The following is a 20,249-nucleotide window of genomic DNA, read 5'->3' as shown; positions in this document are numbered from 1 at the left end:
ACAAAGGCTCAGCCGATTCTGGGTATGCAATTCAGAATCATTTCAGATCCTTTCAAATTCTTTGACTGAAAGCTGAGTTGAATTTGCTTAAATGAAGTTTAACTTGAGTTAATTAACTATCTACCGACCACTCTCTTTACCCCCAGAAGCTGTTCATCAGCGAGACAGTCCTCGCTATGATTAATGACCTGTTTTGACAGCACTCACAGGGCCAGACTGCTGTCTCAGTCACTGTCATGGCTCAGTCTGCAGAAGGGTTCTGACCCAAAATGTCACCTTCCCTTTCTCCAGGGATGATTTCTGACCTGCGGATTTACTCCAGCACTTTGTGTCTTTGTTTTACTGTCCAGGTCACCATCAGTATTCCTGGCCTTGTGATCATTCCAGACATCTGCTACAACCCTATGTCATATCTACACACCTCACAGCTTGCTGCTCACTGGGGAGCTCATTATGACCTACATTCCAAGAGATAACTCCATCTATTTTTCCTGCCGCCCAGAAGTGAGACAAACTGGGCACAAAGTTTGGAGAGACAGGATATTTAGGATGCTGAAATTTTGATCAAAAAATCAAAGTGCTGGAGAAACACAGAGGGTCAGCAGCATCTGTGGAGAGAATTAATTGATGACAGAAGGCTTTTGTCACTTACTCCACCAAACTGCCAATCTCTCTCCTCACCTATCACTATCCAGACTTTGCTGCACTCCTACCTCTCTCCCTACTTCAAAAGCCTTGTCCAAGTTGTTATCTGTCCATTCGCTCCACGGCCTGACTCATAGCTCCTCAAGCGCTTTGTTTTGTGCACAAAACTTGCTGGCAATGCAGATATTCTCATTGTTCAGACATTCATTCTTTATACAAAGATAAAAGTTTCCATAGCAGAGATGTTGTAAGGACATACTTGCTGAGAGAACCCAGCTGTGGCCCTAGACGGTATCTGTGGCCATCCCCCACACAATCCATCTCTCGTCCTGCTTATCTCCATTATCTGAGTGTTGTGAAATATGCTCCTTCCCTTCTTCTTGATCAGCTGCATTCATTTGTCACACAGCATCATTCAATACAACTAACAGAAGTGGTAGACACAAAAAGCTGGAGTAACTCACAGGTCACACAGCATTCCTGGAGACAAGGAATAGGTGACATTTCGGGTCAAGACCCTTCTTCAGACTGAGAGTCAGGGAAAAGGGAAACTAGAGATATAGACGGTGATACAAAGAGATATAGAACAAATGAATGAAAGATATGCAAAAAGTCACGATGATAAAGGAAACAGATCATTGTTAGCTGCGGGCTAGGCAAAAATTAATTACAGACAATGAGACTCAACAAGACAACTTTGAAGCTAGTACAATGATAGGTGTGGGAGCGATGGAGAGAGAGGGGATGCAGGGGTTACTTGAAGTTAAAGAAATCAATAGGCATATTGCTGAGTTGTAAGCTGCTCAAGCGAAATATGAGATGTTATTCCTCCAATTTGCATATGGCCCCACTCTAACAGAAGTGGTGGCTCTTTAAGGACTGAATTCCAAGATTGCAGCTGTTTACATAAGTGCTGCCAATTGCACAACATTAATATGACATTTAAGCATCCCAATGGAACAGGCCATCCCTTTGGTCTCGACCCTGAAATGTCACCTATCCCTTCTCTCCAGAGATGCTGCCTGTCCAGCTGACTTACTACAGCATTTTGTGTCTATCATTCCTTTAACCATCACTGACAATTAAAGAAAGGACAAGATTGGGTGCAGGAGCGAAGGTTAATTGTGATGAATCCACAACTGTATTAGGACATGGGGATTTATAACACATTACATTAGATGACCAGAAGTCAATGTTGATTAGACAGGTCAGGAGTGATGGATAGAAAGAACAGAGCGTGATTAATAGAAAAGCATTATTTACTAAAATTGCCATTTTGCAACAAATTTTCTCTCAACAACTTGTTTTTTTTTTGGTATCATAATTAAAATGTGTGAAACTTGGATACTGATAGCATAATTTTAAAAGTGCTAACATAGCAACTTCAGTCAACTCATTGATATTCCACTTCAATTAACATGCATTACATTTTAGGATTAATCAATAATAATGCTTAAACATATTACAGATTCTTGAATGATCAGAACAATGCACCATTTTATGGTGATGGTGATTTCCATGGAATTTAGTTCCATTAATTCTCTAGGCTTTCCAGCTACTGTTTCCTGTTTACCCCTCACTCCCTCCTTCACTAATCCACATTAGCAACTTGTCCTCCAGCACAGTGAATTACAAGGCACCATGTCCTTTTAATTGTGGCCTCATCCCAACTGACTGAACTATTTGCGACAACTAGGAACTAGGTGCGACAAAGGTTCACCTGTATCTCCTCCAACCTCATCTACTGCATCCGCTGCTCTAGATGTCAGCTGATTTATATCGGGGAGACTAAGCGGCGGTTGGGCGATCGTTTCGCTGAACACCTCCGCTCAGTCCGCAATAACCTACCTGAACTCCCGGTGGCTCAGCACTTCAACTCCCCCTCCCATTCCCAATCCGACCTCTCTGTCCTGGGTCTCCTCCATTGCCAGAGTGAGCAACACCAGAAATTGGAGGAACAGCACCTCATATTCCGCCTGTGCAGCTTGCATCCTGATGGCATGAATGTTGAATTCTCCCAATTTTGCTAGCCCTTGTTGTCTCCTCCCCTTCCTTAACCCTCAAGCTGTCTCCTCCCATCCCCCCGCCCTCGGGCTCCTCCTCCTCCCCCTTTTCCTTCCTTCTCCCCTCCCACCCCCCATCAGTCCGAAGAAGGGTTTCGGCCCGAAACGTCGCCTATTTTCTTCGCTCCATAGATGCTGCTGCACCCGCTGAGTTTCTCCAGCAATTTTGTGTACCTCCTGACTGAACTATTTAATTGAATCTTGTCCCATTCTTCAAATGTCTCTGCTACTCTTTGTGCATCCCTTGTGATTGCATATTTGGAAACCTTGTGCTTCTTGGTTTCATGCTATATAATACTCATGAAATTATCATTCTCTGAACTGTATTATTCTGTCTGATCCAAGCGGCTTTCTTTATAAATGTTTTCTTTACAAATGTTTATAGTTTCCTGTAATAGCAATTCTGAATTCTTTTTACACCACATATTTCAGTGGGGCATTCCATATGCCAATACCGTATCTCTGTCTCTTGTCTTCTATTCACTTCTTTGTTGGTTTAATAATAAACATCTTCTAGCAGTCACATACCTAAAATCTCCCAAATTTGAGCAAGTCTCTTCTTGTAGTTTCTTAATGGCCAAACTTCATAAAAATACATAGTGGAATTTCTTTCCATTGGCTGTTATGCTGATAAATGCTCGATGGGAAATTCCAGGGACACAATCTGTGATCTTTATCCAAATGTTGCAGGTGCATCTGCAATTTTATGATCGTCCGTTGCAAGAGGCTCTGCCATCACACAATATCTCCATTAATTTTTCTGTAGTTTTCTATTATGTTCTTATGAACTATTTAAATAGATTTAACATTTACTCTATGTTTATTGTATTCTATAAATCTTATAATAAAATAAAAATCTTAAATATTTTCATTATCAATGTTCTCCTTCTTTGAAATATAGGAGATAGCACAGTAGTGCAGCTGGTAAATCCACTGCCTCACAGCGCAGGAGACTTGGTTTGATTCTGACTTTGGATGCTGTCCACGTGGAGTTTGCACGTTCTCCCTGTGACCACATGAATTTCCTCCGAGTGCTCATCCTAAAGACGTGTGAGTTTGTAGGTTAATTGGCCTCTGTAAAATTGCCCCTAGTGTGTAGGGAGTGGATGCGTAAGTGGGATAATATAGAACCAGTGTGAACGGGTGATCGATAGTCAACGTCGACTCGGTGGGCCAAAGGGCCTAATTCCATCCATTATCTTTCAATCAATTAATTTGAACTGCTCAATGTTGTTATTGTTCCATTCCTTTTAATCTTTTGGCATTGGCGTGCTATTCTATATTTGATCACAGTTTGCATTTGTTATTTTCATTTCACGTTGAATGATCTCGTATCTAGATTCTCTGAAGTTAAATATTTGGATAATGCACGTGATAATTCGTTCAAAAATAATAATTCACTGCCACACACATAGACCCATGAAGTCTGTGGGCCAGGCAAAAATCCTTATTGTGACAGAAAGATATTGTTGCAGCATTCATTCCGATGGAATAATTACTGTGATTTGAATGCTCAGACTTTAGAAATCTCCACGTTGTACCTGCTCGTTATACTACAGCATGTACCGATGCAACAATCCTCATTTCAGAGTTAAATGCTCTGCTCTTACTTTTGTGCAATACTTTGATTTTATGTTGCTAATTTATAATTAACCAACATAAAAACAAATATTTATTCATATGGCAGTAAAACATCCCCCCTGTTGCTTCACAGGCCCAATTCCTGAAAATAAATGTCACACCAGATGATACTATATGGCCAAATAGTTAGTCAAGCAGATGGCCTTAATGAGTTCCTTAAAAGGAAAAAAAAATAGATTTAGAGAAATGCAGGGGTTCTGGGAAGGAATCCAAAGCTTAGAGGCTTGGTAGCTGGTGGCATGGATAACACTGATGAAGTGATGAATGTAAGTAACAAAGGTAGGGAAGAGCAAGACAATGTGAAAACAAAGATCATTTCTAAAAGACAGAAATATTGCCCAGCTGTGGGTCAGCAAGCACATGGGCGTACAGGACTCCGTATAAGTTAAGACAGGGGCAGCAAGCTTTTGGATGGTTCCAAGCTTGCACAGTAAAATGCTAGGGGCATTTAAGCGCTATTGGAATAACTAATGGGCCTGTCCCACCGTGCGAGTTCACCCAAGAGCTCTCCCAAGTTAAAAAAAAAATCAAACTCATGGAAGCATGTGGAATGTACGTAGCGGGTACATCGGAGCTCGGGACGTCTCTTAGCGGCTTGTAACGCTAACGACAGGTACTCGGGAAACGCAATAAGCTCGGGAAGACTCGTGAAGATTTTTCAATGTTGAAAAATGTCCACGAGAGCCCCGAGTACCTACGAGCGGCTATTACCATAATTCTCCGAGTTCGAATCAGAGGAAACTCAGGAGAACTCTTGAACTGACTCGTACAGTGGGACAGCCCCATAGGTCTGGAGGTACCCTGCTCTGGGGAAGAGTGACCATAACGTGATAGAACTCTTCATTGAGAAAGAATGTGAAGTAGTTTAACGCAAACCAAGGGTCTGAAATTTAATCAAAGGAAGCTACAAAGGTTTGAGGATTGAGTTGGTTTTGATAGAAAAGGAAACTTCATTGAAAGGCACATTGTTAGATGGACAATGTTAACATTTAAAGATTAAACACAGGGGCTGTAACAGTAGATTTCCCTTTATGATGCAAAATACAAAAGGAATAGCAACACGATCATGGATTCCAAAATATGTTAAGGATTCTGTAAACACAAGGAACTGCAGATGCTGGTTAACAGAAAAAGACACAGAATGCTGGAGTAATGGAATGGGTCAGGCTACATCTCTGGAGAACATGAATAGGTGACATTTTAGATCAGGGCCCTTCTTCAAACACTGTTAGATACAAAGACAATGAGTATTCGTATTTATTTAACTATTTGATTCAAATAGGAATCACGTTATGTTACTCAGAAATGTATCTTGACTAACTGATTCATAGCCTGGTATGGCAATTCCAATGCACAGGAATATGAGAGGCTGCATACAGTGGTGGACTCAGCCTGGTTCATCACAGAAACAGCACTCCTTTCCACCAAAAGTATCTACACTGCCTCAAGAAGGTGGCATCTATCATCCAGGATCCCCACCATCTGGGCCTTTCAGAGGTGCCACGAGCAGCAGAAGCCTTCTAGAGGTGCCGCGGCTGCAGCTGAGAAGCCGAGGCCGGTGCCTCGTGCCGTGGTTCTCACGGGTCAGAGCTTCGCGGATCGGAGTCCGGGCCTCGTGGTGGGCCGGAGCCTGCGGCCATCGGTGCCTGGGTCGACGGAGCCCACAGCTGAGGTCTGGGTTGGCACCATGGAGGCGTCTGGAGAGGACACGGCAGCATTAGTGGAGAGATTAGTGCGCGGCCGATGATGGCCCCGACCGACAGACAAGGATGGACACCCGGGAGTGAGGACATCACTGCCGAGGAAAGGAGCAAAGGAGGACACAGCATGGGGGGGACCACCATGAGGGGGAGGGGGGGGGGGAGAACAATGGACAATGGGGACCTGGGGGGGGGGGGGGGGGGCGCCGTGAAGGAGCGGGGTGGGGGTGAAGAACAAAGGGTGGGGGGGGGGGGGGGGGAAATCTATAACTTTGTAAGTGCCCTTTATAGGCGACTATTTGCATACTTTGGCAAGATATGCATGCAAAGAGTTTCACTGTGACTTGTTACACGTGACAATAAAGTATTCTATTCTCGATGCTGCCTTGGGGCAGGAGGTACAGAAGCCAGGTTCAGGAACAGCTACTTTCTTGTAATCTGCACACCCCTAATCCTACCTCAGCAACTGAACACTACAGACCATCTTTTGCACTACCATTGACTTGGTTCAAATTGTGTATGGTCAGCCTTTTTCTATTCACTGTCTTGTATAATTTATGATCGGTGTGTTGTCTACATGCCTGTAATGCTACTGGAAGCAAACGTTCTATTGTACCTGTACCTCATCGCACTTATGGATAAGACAGTAAACTCAACTTGACTTGGGGGGGAAAAAAAGACTAAGGACTGAGAGCAGAAATTTAAAGTCAATTCCAGCTGGTACCCTACAAAGCTACTGTTTGCACTACAAAGCAAGAAACATCTATTCCAGGTCCGCTTTCCTTTCTCCTAACTTTTGTTGATAAACTCCTCACGATAGCGCTGGGAATGTTCAGAGTTTCCATTCACCCTCCACCACTTATCAATTAATGCTGATATTCCAATTCTCTTCAGTAATTGATGGTACGCTTATTCCAAAATATCAGTGATTTCTGATACAAAAGCTAAATGATTGGAATGACAGAAATCTGAAATAAAATTAGAAAATGCAGAAAATATTCTGCAAACTATTCAGGCTCCTTTGCCTTTTTGTCCTTTCACATAATTTTGTGTTTTTTTCACTATCCGAACTTGTTAAGAATTCTGCATCTATTTTTCCTGGCCATAGATTTGAAATATTAACCTGGATGCTACCCAACCTGTTGAACATTTATCAATATCAATTTTAGGCAATACTATCCCAACCTTTCTTCATCGCTACTCCAAATTGAACCTGTTTCTGTCTTTTGCCTTATCTTCTTCTCCACAACATTCCTTGAAGTCTCATTTTCTGCTGCAATTATTGTGGTTTAGTACTGCAACATCCTGACCCATAGCGGGAATCACTTCAGAAAGCAGGGAACATAGGTCAGAGCCCAGAGCTGTGCTGTGGAGAGCAGACTGATTGCGCTGATTGCTAGATGCCATTGTAAGGACAAAGTGACGGTCTTGAGAAAATCGTCCATCATCTCAAAGATTGAGGCGCATGTTAATTATCCAAACATTAACTCATAACCAATATCTTTTTAGTATTTGGACTGTGTGCCGAGTTTAGACACATCACTGCCGGGTAATGAGCAGTTCGTCTGAGCACGTGCACTTTGTACAAAAAAGAAAGATTATTCATGACAGCATGAAAACAAAACAGGAAGATATGTGACCAGACGAGATTTTTTTTCTACTAACCCACTCCTTTGAAGGAAGTGATTCATATGTACATAGATGTTGACAACCAATATTATCTCATCTCTGTGGCTAGTTTTCATCTGTACGTCTAGACAAAATAACACAGAATTGTTCCACAGGGTTATCCCAAGACCAAGAATAAAAAGAGGGACCCTGCTGGTTTTCTTGGTTCAGTGCCTCGTTCTGCAGTAATCTTATTTACTACGTCACTAAAGTGATTACTGGGCAACAAAGTGGTGCTGTTGGTAAAGCTGCCGCCTTCCTGCCCCAGTGGCCCCGGGTTCATTGTTGACATCTTCGAAGTGGTGTCTGCGACTGGGTGGGATTCCACCTGGGTGCTCTGGTTTTCGCAGACATGTAGATAAACAGTATATCTGGCCTTTAATCTCGGGGGAGTTGAGAATGGGTGGGAGGGGAAGAGTAAAATGGGATCTGTGTTAGGATCAGTGTAAATGGATGCCATGATGGTCAGCACCACTCAATGGGCCAAAGGGACAGATACTGTGCTGTATGACTCTATGATATACTGCACCTCAGTAACAATCTGCACAAATTGCCTATCTGTCCCCATCTTCCATGAACGAAACAGGAAGGGAGCCCTACAATGGCGTCAATGAGATATGCTAAGAATGGAGATTTATCCACATTCGCTTCTGACAGGAGTCATGCTGCAGATAATGCAGCTGTTTCACATCTCCAGAGACCTGGGTTCTATTTTAGCCTTCACAGAACCTGGAGGAAATCCTCATGGTCACAAGAAGAACACATGTGGAGATTACATGTTCCTTCTGAGACCATGTGGGTTTCTTCTGGGTGTTCTGTTTTCCACATCCAAAGACATGCTGAATCTTAAGCTAATTAGCTATTGTGCACCACCTGAGGATTTGAGGGATGGGTGAGTATTAAGAAGCATGTTTTAGAGAATAGGTAACAGGGAAATAGAGGAGTTCTTGAATAGTAATTTCACAACTCCAATCTGGTGTTAAACGTTAGTTTAAAGTTTTTGTTCCAGAAAGCAAAAACAAATATATTTTTTGTTGGTTAGAGGACTGTTTTCTTAAAAATTGCTTCTCAATTGACAGGGCTAGCCAGCCCTTCTGTGAGAGAAAGAAAGTGGAACATCCAACAGTTGCTGGCTTATCACCATATATGTAATCCATGTTTACTTCCGATGTCCCTGTCTCCAATGCCGTCAGATCCTTTCTCTCTTATGAACTTACTTGGGTCCACGTCAACCATTCCTCATAGAGACAAGGAACAGCAGCTACTGGAACCTTGCGTAGAACACAATGTGTTGGAGTAACTCAGTAGGTCAGGCAGCATCTCCTGATGACATAGATAAGTGACGTTTCATGTCCCCATGGAACTAAGCTTCACATTCTCACCAGTCTCTGAGTTGCCCTTGAGAAAAAAAACAAAAGCAGGCAGGCAAGTGAGAGTGTGCATTTATTCTATGTCACTGTGCACCACCAGAAATATGAAAAGATTGCAACTATGCCAAACTTTGGCTTGCTTTTCCCTTCCCTGAAAGAAACATGACTCATACTTTATTGTCCCCACTTTGATATATTTTTACAAAAACATATTGACTCTTACACTGTGTGCTTTACAAATCCAAGATTTATTTTTTTTATACATGTTTTCATTTCAATGCAGCTGATCCTATTCAACTTATTAACTGCAACAATGTTCTTTGGTACTAGATCCATACTATAAATATGCAATGTTTCATTGTTGGTTATATTTCAAAAATTCTTAACTGGAAGCAAAGTACTTTAGAACAATGCAGAAGGGATGTGGAACCTTGTACGGTGACAAGTTTTCTTTGCTTTTTATCAATAAGTTTTAATAAGAATGATGCTACAACAGTGATGATGCACATGGGTGTCTGAACATACAGCTTCAAAATAAATGATATCGTACTCAGCAACATTATTTGCAAGCCATCTGATGGAATCCTGTGTTACTCAGATTAAATATTGTCAGATTGTACTGGGATTTTCACTAGTTCAATGATTAATTTGTCGAAAGCTAAAATGAAATGTTGTGACACTGGAAAATTGGGTTTATCCAAAACTACATTTTTCATGTTACAACTGTCCATTTTTCTCATTTATTGTTTTTTGGAGCATCACAGATTAGATTTGGAAACAAACAACACCAACACTGATCAACCAGCAGTGGCTTATGCAGCATTTATGAAACCCAAGTGCGATTCTTAAAAGTAATTGATTATCAATCAGTTTGTATCTCTCCCAAATTAATTATTTGGTCATTTATGCTCCTTTCACATGCCCTTGCAATATGAAATATTTGTATTTGAAGATAGCTAGATATTGTGAATAATAGGCATCCAGTCTGAAGAAGGGTCTCGACCCGAAACATATCACCTATTCCTTTTCTCCAGAGATGCTGTCTGATATGTTGAGTTACACCAGCTTTTTGTGTCTATCTTTAATACGGCAGTTTGCTAGAATCATTCAACTAAATGATTCTCAAGACTTTAAATACTATGATCTTCCTCAAATAATTGTGCTCAATTCAAATTTGTTTAAATTATAATTCTTAAGGCAGATGGGGTGCAGCCTGCTGTGTGTTAACCCGATGGCATAAATCTTCACTGTTAACAGAATTACTCAGCAAAAGGCAAAGTAGCTTCCCATCATCTGACAGTATTATATCCGGGGAGAGAGCAACATTTCTATTTGACCTGGATTGTTGTTCTTGCTTAAGCTCACAAAAACATTGAATTAAAGGGACAATTGCACAGCATTAGTAAGTGGGGCCACATTATGCCAAGGTTAAATGTTTATGAATTGGCAGGATGCACAGCTCAAATTGTAATGAAAATACATGCAATTTATTTAATGGAAGGGATGAAGCAAGTGGAAGGAAAGGGCAAGCGAGACACTGCATAGGCAGTTCTGATATTAATGGTGCTGAGAGCTGGCATTCTTCCCGCTGCAAAGCACAGTATGAACACAACAATCAGCATTTTTTTATTTCAAAAACTCCTGCAATGTTGCCAACAATTTACTTAATTTTAGAAGTAATTGATTGGAAAAACAGGAATCGTCAGATATAATGTAAAATGGATATGTTTCCTTGAGTACTTCCTGAGTCCACTATTGACAAATATGTTTCCTGGCAGGGTATTGTCATAGCCACAACAATTTCACAAATGTCTGGAATTCCAGGCTATGTTAAATAAAGCCAAATGGTTCAGATTTTGTATAGCAAACCTTTAACCTCTTTCTCCTGCTGGGTATTTTGGGCATACGTTTTTCAACAGCAGAAGAATTCCTGCAGATAATTGCACCTTGAAAGAATGTGCGTGCCATAGTCTCACAGAAATTATATTGATGGAGAAGCAAAATATCTTGAACGCTCGACATCAGAAATAAATTCAGAAAATACGGGAATTTCTCAGCAGACTAGGCAATATCAGAGAGGGAGACAAATTTATTGTTCAAGACCAAAAGCCTTTCATGAAGGCTACATAAAATTTGACATGGAACAAGATTGCAGCAATGCATAGGTTGCACACGGAAAAAGGGAATGAAAGAATAAATGTCAAGGTCTGTGATAAGGTAGAAGACAAGAGAGAGGTTAATGAGTTGATGGCACAGAGTAAAATAGGACATAAAACTACCATTGCACTCACCTTTCTTGATGTGTCACCCAAACAATGGATGGGTTTGTGGGTTGGCCTCTGTAAATTGTCCCTGATTGTGAAAGAGGGGTGCCATATAATTAGTGTAAATAAATGATTGTTGGTTGCGTGTATACGGTGGGCTGAAAGACCTGCTTCTACGCTGTATCTTTCAATCAATTTCAGGTGCATATTTCAAATGCTGTCTCCAGCCGTGATATTTCACCGTCTCACCGTCAGGTTGTTGTCGGAACTCAGCAGGTGAAGCAGCAACTGTGAAGGGAAATGTTGCTTGTCCATTTTCCTCCACTGAGTTCCCCCAGCAGCTTGATTTTGCTCCAGGTTCTAACATCTGCAGTCTTTAGTGTCTCCAAGACTACCACCAGCATCATTTCAGATGAAGCATCGCTCAAGTGAGAGTTGCCTTGACATGTTTAGATACATCCCCTGGGCCTGATCAGATAGATCTAGTAGAGAGGAAACTGCAGGGGTCCTGATTGAGATACATAAATCATTATTAGCCATGGGTGAGCTGTCAGAAAGCTGGAGGGTGACTAACGTTGTGCCTCTATTTAAGAATATAAAGCAAGAATGTAATGTGAGGCGTTATAGTGCGCTGGCCAGAACACTTTTGTAATATTTTTGGAAGTTTTGGGCCCCATTTTTGAGGAAAGATGTGCTGGCATTGAAGAGGGTCATGATCATGGTCATAATATCATTAGCCATAGGAGCAGAATTAGGCCATTCAACCCATTGTGTCTGCTTCGCCATGGCTGATCTATTTTTTCCTCTCAACCCCATTCTCCTGCCTTCTCCCCGTAATCTTTGATACCTTTACTAACTAAGAACCTATCAATCCCTGCTTTAAAAAGATCTAGTGACTTGGCATCCACCGCCGTCTGTGGCAATGAATTCCACAGATTTGCTACCCTCTGGCTACAGAAATTTATCCTCATCCCCATTCTAAAGGTAGTCCTTTCATTCTGAGGCTGTGTCCTCTGATCCTCGACTCTTCCAATACTGGAAACATAATTTCCATATCCATTCTATCTATGCCTGAGGAGGTTTTATGAGAAAGATCCCAGGGATGATTGGATTAACGCATGAGAGGAGCGTGACGGTTTTGGGCTTGTACTCACTGGAGTTTAGAAGGATGAGGGGGATCATATTGAAACCTACCAAATAATGATAGGCCTAGATAGAATGGGTGTGGAGAGGATGTTTCCACATGTGGGAGAGTATTTTGTAAACACATTTCATACTGAAACTGATCATTGGGGCTGGTTCCCGTCCTGCAGCTGTTTGAATACTTTGCAATTCGCCACTTCTCATCTTGAATTAAATTGCTGCTTTGACCGTCTTGTTGTTTTTGGTTTAGTGGGAATGTTCCCGTTCAAAGAAAAATGATGCATCAAGTGAAATCATCAGCAATGTTTAAATTGTGAAAAGATAGCACTAGTCCACCAGCACATTTATAAATATTTATTTTCCAAGACATTTGTACTTCTGAATGGCTAATTGCAGGGAATACGGCTATATGGATAAAGCCAAACAAATAGGGAGCAGTATGATACAATATCCAGCAAGTTAAGATACACAGGACAATCCAGGACAGCCCTAGCTTACTTTAATTCCTAAAATGCAACACAAGACTAGTCAGCATGGCTTTGTGCATGGGAGGTCATGTCTCACAAATTTGATTGAGTTATTTTGAAGAGGTAGCCAAGAAATAAAACAAGGACAGGGCAGTAGACATTGTCAATAATGATTTTAACATTCCCTTTCAGTAGATCTTGCATGGTAGACTGATCTGGAAGATTGGAATACACGGGTTCTGGTGTGAGTTGATAAATTTTATACTAAATTGACTTAGTGGGAGGAAGCAGAGAGTGATAATGTAGAGTTCTTTACCAGATTGGAGGCCTCCGAGGAGCAATGGTTATAGCGCCAATATTGGTGGTAATGTAAACAGTGATAAAATTATCTAAAGTTGCAACAGGGTCAACTGGGAAAGTGGGCAGAGGAATGGCAAATAGAATTTTATGCAAAAGAATGAAGTGATACAGTTTCGGAAGTTAAACAAGGACAGTGCCCCAAGGGGCCTGCTGTAAAACAGAGAGACGTTGGCGTATAAGTACATAGTTCCCTGAAGGTAAACAGAATGGTGAGGAATATATATGGCATGCAAAAAAGATTCACAAATATGTTATCCGGAACAGGACTTATGTTATCAGGAGAGATTGGATTGGCATTCTGTTTTCACTGGAGCAAAGGAGGCTGATAGGTGACGTGAAGTACATAATATTGTGAGAGGTGAAGATAGGACAAGTCCATTTCCTAGTGTAAGGCTGTCTGAAACAAGATGACATATTTGAGATGAGAGGGAGGAGATTTAAAGGGGATTGTAAAGGGACTTAGTCTGACACACTGTAACCTTTACTAGAGTCTTTATTATAGCACATGGCACACACGTCCCAGTACTGGCTGCACCCAGCCTTCAGGCATACCAGGACAAAATGGGAGGAGGACAAGGGAGGAGATCATAGTTATACTGATATGAGAGGGCATGTTAATAGTGATGAGGTAGCTACATTATAGGTTGCATGCATAAACCATCTACAGGGATCTAAGGGGTAAGTTTTTCACAGACACAATAGGTGGTATCTGGAATGAACTGCAAGCGGAGGTGGTGGAGGCATGAACAGTAACAACATTTAAGAGGCATCTGGTACAGATACTTAAATGAGCAAGACATAGAAGCAGATAGAATTAATGCTGGCAAGTGGGATGAGTATAGAAGGGAACAACGGTTGGCATTGATACAGTGGGTGTTAGCATCTGTTTCTATACTGTCCAACACTTTGACTATGGCTACTGTGCCAAATGTGGCAATGTAGTAGTTAGGGTATTGAGTCATTCATGTTGTGATTTCCAATTTCTTTAGGGGAATTAATTCAGCACGTGGTTATCAACTGTCCATTTTCTGCCATTTGCTTGTATAGAAAATTAAATTTCTGTTGATTTGATACAAAGTGCACCTAATGGCACACAAGACAATTTGCAAGAAAGTCACATGAGAACAAGAAGTTTGTCTACGTTCCAAAGAAAGTGCATAAATGTTTCTGCCAATAAGTATACAGTGAATAATTTCCATAACCAAACTAAAGAAAGTAATGAGTCCTATCCTAAGCATATTTAACTAAACCAGATGGTTTATCCAAGACACTTTGTAGGTTCGCAGCAAATAGTATAGAAAAGGAAATTGTTTAGTTACTTTTTTGATGATCTACATCTGCATTTGTAACAGGCTACCCAATAGGATATCTTACCAGACATCCTTTATGATGTAAAATTTGTGACAAACAATTGCACTTTGCAAAAGTGACATTCTTTCTTTCTTAAAGCTGTAGAACACATGGGTTGTTTTTAACCTAATGTCAAGGTTGGGTGAATAAGAGACCAATGGTGGAGTCATGCAGATGTCTGGTCCATTCTTATGGCCACACTTCATCTGCAAAAGCTGCCAAATTTAATTTAGTTTAGAGATACAGCACGCAAATAATCTCATTGGTCCACCGAGTCCACGCCACCCATCAATCACCCACTCACTGGTTCTATATTCTCCCACTTTCTCGTCCATTCCCTACACATTAGAGGATTTTTTAATTTTTTTTTTTTACAGAGACCAATTAACCTACAAACCTGCACATCTTTGGGATGTGGGAGGAAACCGGAGTATTTGGAAGAAACCCATGTGGTCACGGGGATAACTTACAAACTCCACACAGCCGAGGTCAAGAGTGAAACTGTGCCTCTGGCGCCGTGAGACAGCAGCTCTACCATCTGCACCATTGTGTCACCATTAGTTCTGGAGACTAAATCAACAGTCAAAGACACATCATTGATCAGGGGAGCAGGGTATGTAATTTTTGATGTCACTTACATATCAAAGATTAGGGGTGGACAGGGGATGTGGATGAGCCATTACAGGGCCTGTCCCACCAGCATGCGACTGCATGCGGCGAGCGCGACCAAACCAGGAAGCGGGGGCCGTGTGAAGGTCGAGTGATCCCGTACGAGTTGACAAGTTCGAGCAAAGTCCGCGGGAAGTTTGCGCTAGGCGTACGCTGTCAAGACGCTGTGTACGGCGTTGAGACGGTGCGTACGCCCGTCGAGGCGGTGCGTACGGCTTCAATGCGGCTGCAGGCCAGCAGGCCGTTGCCGCGCGGAATTTTTGAACAGTGTCAGTTTTTCGGAGCCCCGTGCGATGTCGGGACCAGCTCCGCACAACTCCAGACGGCTCCGGCGATCGAAGTGGGACCGGCCCCGCGAGGCCGTACGGCGCAAGCGACCACGTTAGGACGCGCTTGCCGCATGCAGTTGCATGCTCGTGGGACAGGCCCTTAACTTTCACACTCTGTCCACATCACCAGCGCTGCAGAAGAAGACATTCTTTTTTTTTTGAGCAGCCACCTCTGATCCTTCAAGAATGATGATCAGTGGAATAGAGGGCGAATATATAAAATTCTTTGTCAGACCTATAACACCAAAATGATGGATACCCAAGTTCAATCACACAAAAACAAACCCCTGGATATTAGTGGCTATATTTTCCGGGCTCTCCAATTGAAAGCCCCTTCCTGCTCTCCTTATTTGGTAACATATCCTTAGTTCTCATCAGTTGGATGTGGACTAGAGCCAATACAAACAGTTTGTCCGGCCTCAGCATTCTGTTAATGACTGTATAATATACAGTCGGCACAAAATGGGCCCATAGATCCTGTGGATTTTAGGCTCTGTCTTAGCTGAAGGTACCTCAGTTGTGTGAATGGGAAAATGAAAAGAGCCACAGGAAAACACAGGTAATATTCTATAAAATTACTTAATTAAGCTGAGCAGTTTCACCAACAAATCTCTCTGATATTATGAGAAATATTTTCCAAGGCTGATAACGAAGCAGAGCAAATCAGGTTTTTCCAAAAAAAAAATCACAACTTTTGCAGTCATAATGTGTAGGAAGGAACAGGAGATACTGGTTTACACTGAAGATAGACACAAAAATTCTGGAGTAACTCAGCAGGCCAGGCAGCATCTCTAGAGAAAAGGAATAGGTGACAATTCAGGTCTGAAGAAGGGTCTCAACCCAAAACACCACCTGTTCCTTTCCTTCAGAGATGCTGCTTGACCTACTGAGTTACTCAATCATTTTGTGTCTATGCAGTAATATGTTTTCCAGATGCAAGCCAACAAATTGAATTCAATTACTCAATTTACCACAGCAGGATTTAAGAATTGACAATCCTGGGATTACAAATCCAGAACACTTTCGATCCTGTCCACTTCCACTTAAAGGGTGTGATGTCTACAGTAAAAGGGGTGAGAGTGGGACAATGCTGGAAATCACTGCCAGCCTCTAGCAGAGAGATATTAAACTCAGGCCTCAACTTGCAAAAATACAAGCTGCAAAATACTAATCATGCTGGAATTTTCACCTTTTAGTTACCCTGCTCTTACATTCCAGCTATTGGAAACAAATACAAACTGCTGATGGAATTCAGTGGGTTGAGCAGCATCTGTGGAGTGGGGGTGTGGGTGAGCGTGAAGGAAATATTGTCATTTTGTGCTGTTGTTATATTCATATCTCTGGACAACTGTTAAAACTGAGCACAGGGCTTGGGCACCCTTGTTCGGATGCAAAAAGAGGCCATTCAGCCCGTCGATTCTAAGCCAGCTCCCAGCAGAGCAAGTCCAGCAGTTCAATTTCGCTCTCTTCTTATTCTCCTGCAGGTCCTTCTCCCACTTGCCTACCAACTTCCCTTTTTTTGAGTCATTTGCCTCTTGTGTACATTCAAAGGAATTATAAAATAGCCAATTAATCTTCCATTATGCCTTTGTCAAGAGATTATTTACGTCATATGTCTGGACAAAAAAAGCAATAAAATTCTTACTTGCTGCAGCAAGTGCAAATGCAATAACACACATATAATATAATAAAATAATAAAATAATAAATAACATCATTTTAAAAAACCAATTGCTTTATACCATAATTCTAGGCAACATGGGATGTGGGAAGAAACTAAACTTTAAGGGCAGCACAGTGGCACAGCTTGTAGAGCTGTTGCCTCACTGTGCCAGAGACCTGGATTCAATCCTGACCTTGGGTGCATCTGAGATGCTCTCATTCTTTCGGGAACGGGGCTTCCCCTCTTCCATCACATGGGTCTCCTCAGTATCCCGCGGCTCCCCTTTTGCTCCCCCTTCCCCCCAATTTGGCAGCGTCCCACTGCTTCTCACCTTCCACCCCAGCGGCCCTCACATGCACCACATAATCTTCCAACATTTTTGCCACCTATTACTATTGTGAAGTAAGATAAAATATGGGTTCAGTACATAATATAAAATCTACCACAGGAAGCTAGATAACTGGCTTTAAAGAGTTGAGTTATTATTTAATTAGCTTTATCTTTTAAAGACTGCACTTTAAAAAAAATGTCAAGTCAGGCTCGATGAGATCACTGCACGTTGATAATTTGTTATTCTAGATCATTTAGTCCTGTGCGGGAATGCTGTACTGTAAATTTATTGATGAATAAGGACATCACTTCCCATGTTTGGACACGTTGCCAGGAGTATAATGTTATCATCTGCAAATACTGCAGAAGTTTAGAGTTAATGTTCAATTAAATGACTCAGACCCAAAGATCAGTTCACTTATACTCAGGAAACTAACCAATATGAACTGAGTCATTTACAGAGTAGGGCTAGATTTAACCGAAGGTTAAAATAACAATGACGAAAAGTAGCAAAAATGCTTGGAACTGGGCGCGAAACTGTTTATTTGCAGAAAATGAATCGATCGCCTCATGGCAACTTTACTTAACCAATTGGATTTTGACGAAATAATGAATTAAATTCCATATTCAATCAAATTTTATCTTTTATCTGTGACACACTGCATTCTACAATTCAGAATATTTTTCTGGGTTTTTATTTCCTGTAATACAATAAGGGATTACTTAAAGATCTATTTAAAAAAAAAAACACTATATTAGATCTGCAAGATTAAGGGGAGAAATTACACAAAAATTATGTATTTGATCTTATTGATTTTCTTCCTTCCTCTAGGATTAACCTTGATTGGGTTTGGATTTAGCTCAGCCATGTCCTAAAGGTGAAGACTGTTGTCCATCAATCGTAAGATGCCGTGGAGAACCAAATTCAAATGGAAACTTTGATTCATATATTAGTCTCCCCTACTTCCTTTAATTATTCTTCTTCTTCCTAAGCTAAAACCATTTCACCTCATTTTGTATCATTTTATTTTATTTTGTTGATCCTTGATATTATCCTGGTAAGAGCCCATTTAACCATGATGCATAATATTCCATCTATCAAATGCAGAGGTCCATTTTAATTAAGTTAGTTAGTTAACCTCCATGATGACATACCTTTTTCTCTATGAAGGATGAAGAAGAGAATATTTAATGTAAAATAAATTCAATGTCTGTCTTTGAAGCTGTAGCTAATTTACAAAGCAATTGATGGATATTGTTGAACTGACAGGAGTCATATCTCACACACAGGCAGATGATTGTAGCTGATAGCAGCCAATCAACCTAACTTCAGTTTTGTTTCTGGTCTGAAGACAGGTCTGAAGAAGGGTCTCAACCCAAAACTTCACCTATTCTTTTTCTCCAGAGATGCTGCCTGACCTGCTGAATTACTCCAGCATTTTCTGTCTATCTTAAGGATTTCAGAGCATGAGTTCATTGGGGCGCTGTCCCAGCTCAAATCAGCTGCTTCATGAATGAGCTTCCTTCCATCAGAAGGTCCATGTAGGAAGGAACTGCAGATGCTGGTTTAAACTGAAGATAGACACAAAAGACTGGAGTAACTCAGTGGGACAGGCAGCATCTTCCGCATGAGACCGTTCTTCAGACTGAAGGGAAGGAATGGGTGACGTTTCTGGTAGAGACTCTTTTTCAGTCTGAAGAAGGGTCTCAACCCAAAACGTCACCCATTCCTTCTCTACAGAGATGCTGCCTGTCCTGCTGAGTTACTCCATCATTAAGCATTGTTCAATTTCATTTGCAACTCTTCAAAAAATGAAGCAGTCTGCACTCGCATGCAGAGAAATCTCAACAACGTTCAGGCACAGGCAGATGGACGCTCCTGTGTGTCAAACAATGGCCATCAAGAGGGTGCAGCAGCATCTATGGAGCGAAGGAAATAGGCAACGTTTCAGGCCGAAACCCTTCTTCAGACTGATCGGAGGCGGGGGTGGGTGGGGACCCACCCACCCCCGCCTCCGATCAGTCTGAAGAAGGGTTTCGGCCCGAAACGTTGCCTATTTCCTTCGCTCCATAGATGCTGCTGCACCCGCTGAGTTTCTCCAGCTTTTTTGTGTAACCTTCGATTCTCCAGCATCTGCAGTTCCCTCTTAAACAATGGCCATCAAGAGTTCATTTAACAATAGAACTTCAATTGAGTATATATTACAACAGAAGATGAAGGTTAAATCTAGGTGCTTCATTGTCTGTGTGGTTTTACTAGATAAAGTTGCTGAACCATCGGGACAGCTCTGCTAATTCAATGGCTGACAACAAAGAGAAAACATTTTGCTTGTATGGGTGAAGGTAACAGGCCTCCACAGAATAAATCCCAACTTTGCTTAATATTGAATTTGAACTACACCTCAGGATATACACAATCAAAATAGTTAGCGTCTCAAAGCATTCTCGACCATCTGTCAAGATAAAACCATGTCAATGGGAAATTAGGGTATCAGTCATAGAGATAACCCCTTAACTGCTTTGAAAGCTTCTAACATGCTCACTCTGAACGTGCTCACTAACATGCTCACACTGTTTCATTCCCATTG

The sequence above is a fragment of the Leucoraja erinacea genome, chromosome 5 (genome assembly GCF_028641065.1).
Source record: "Leucoraja erinacea ecotype New England chromosome 5, Leri_hhj_1, whole genome shotgun sequence".
NCBI classification, from domain to species: Eukaryota; Metazoa; Chordata; class Chondrichthyes; order Rajiformes; family Rajidae; genus Leucoraja; species Leucoraja erinaceus.
The sequence above is the reverse complement of the archived record's forward strand: the minus strand, read 5'-3'. Positions refer to the sequence as shown.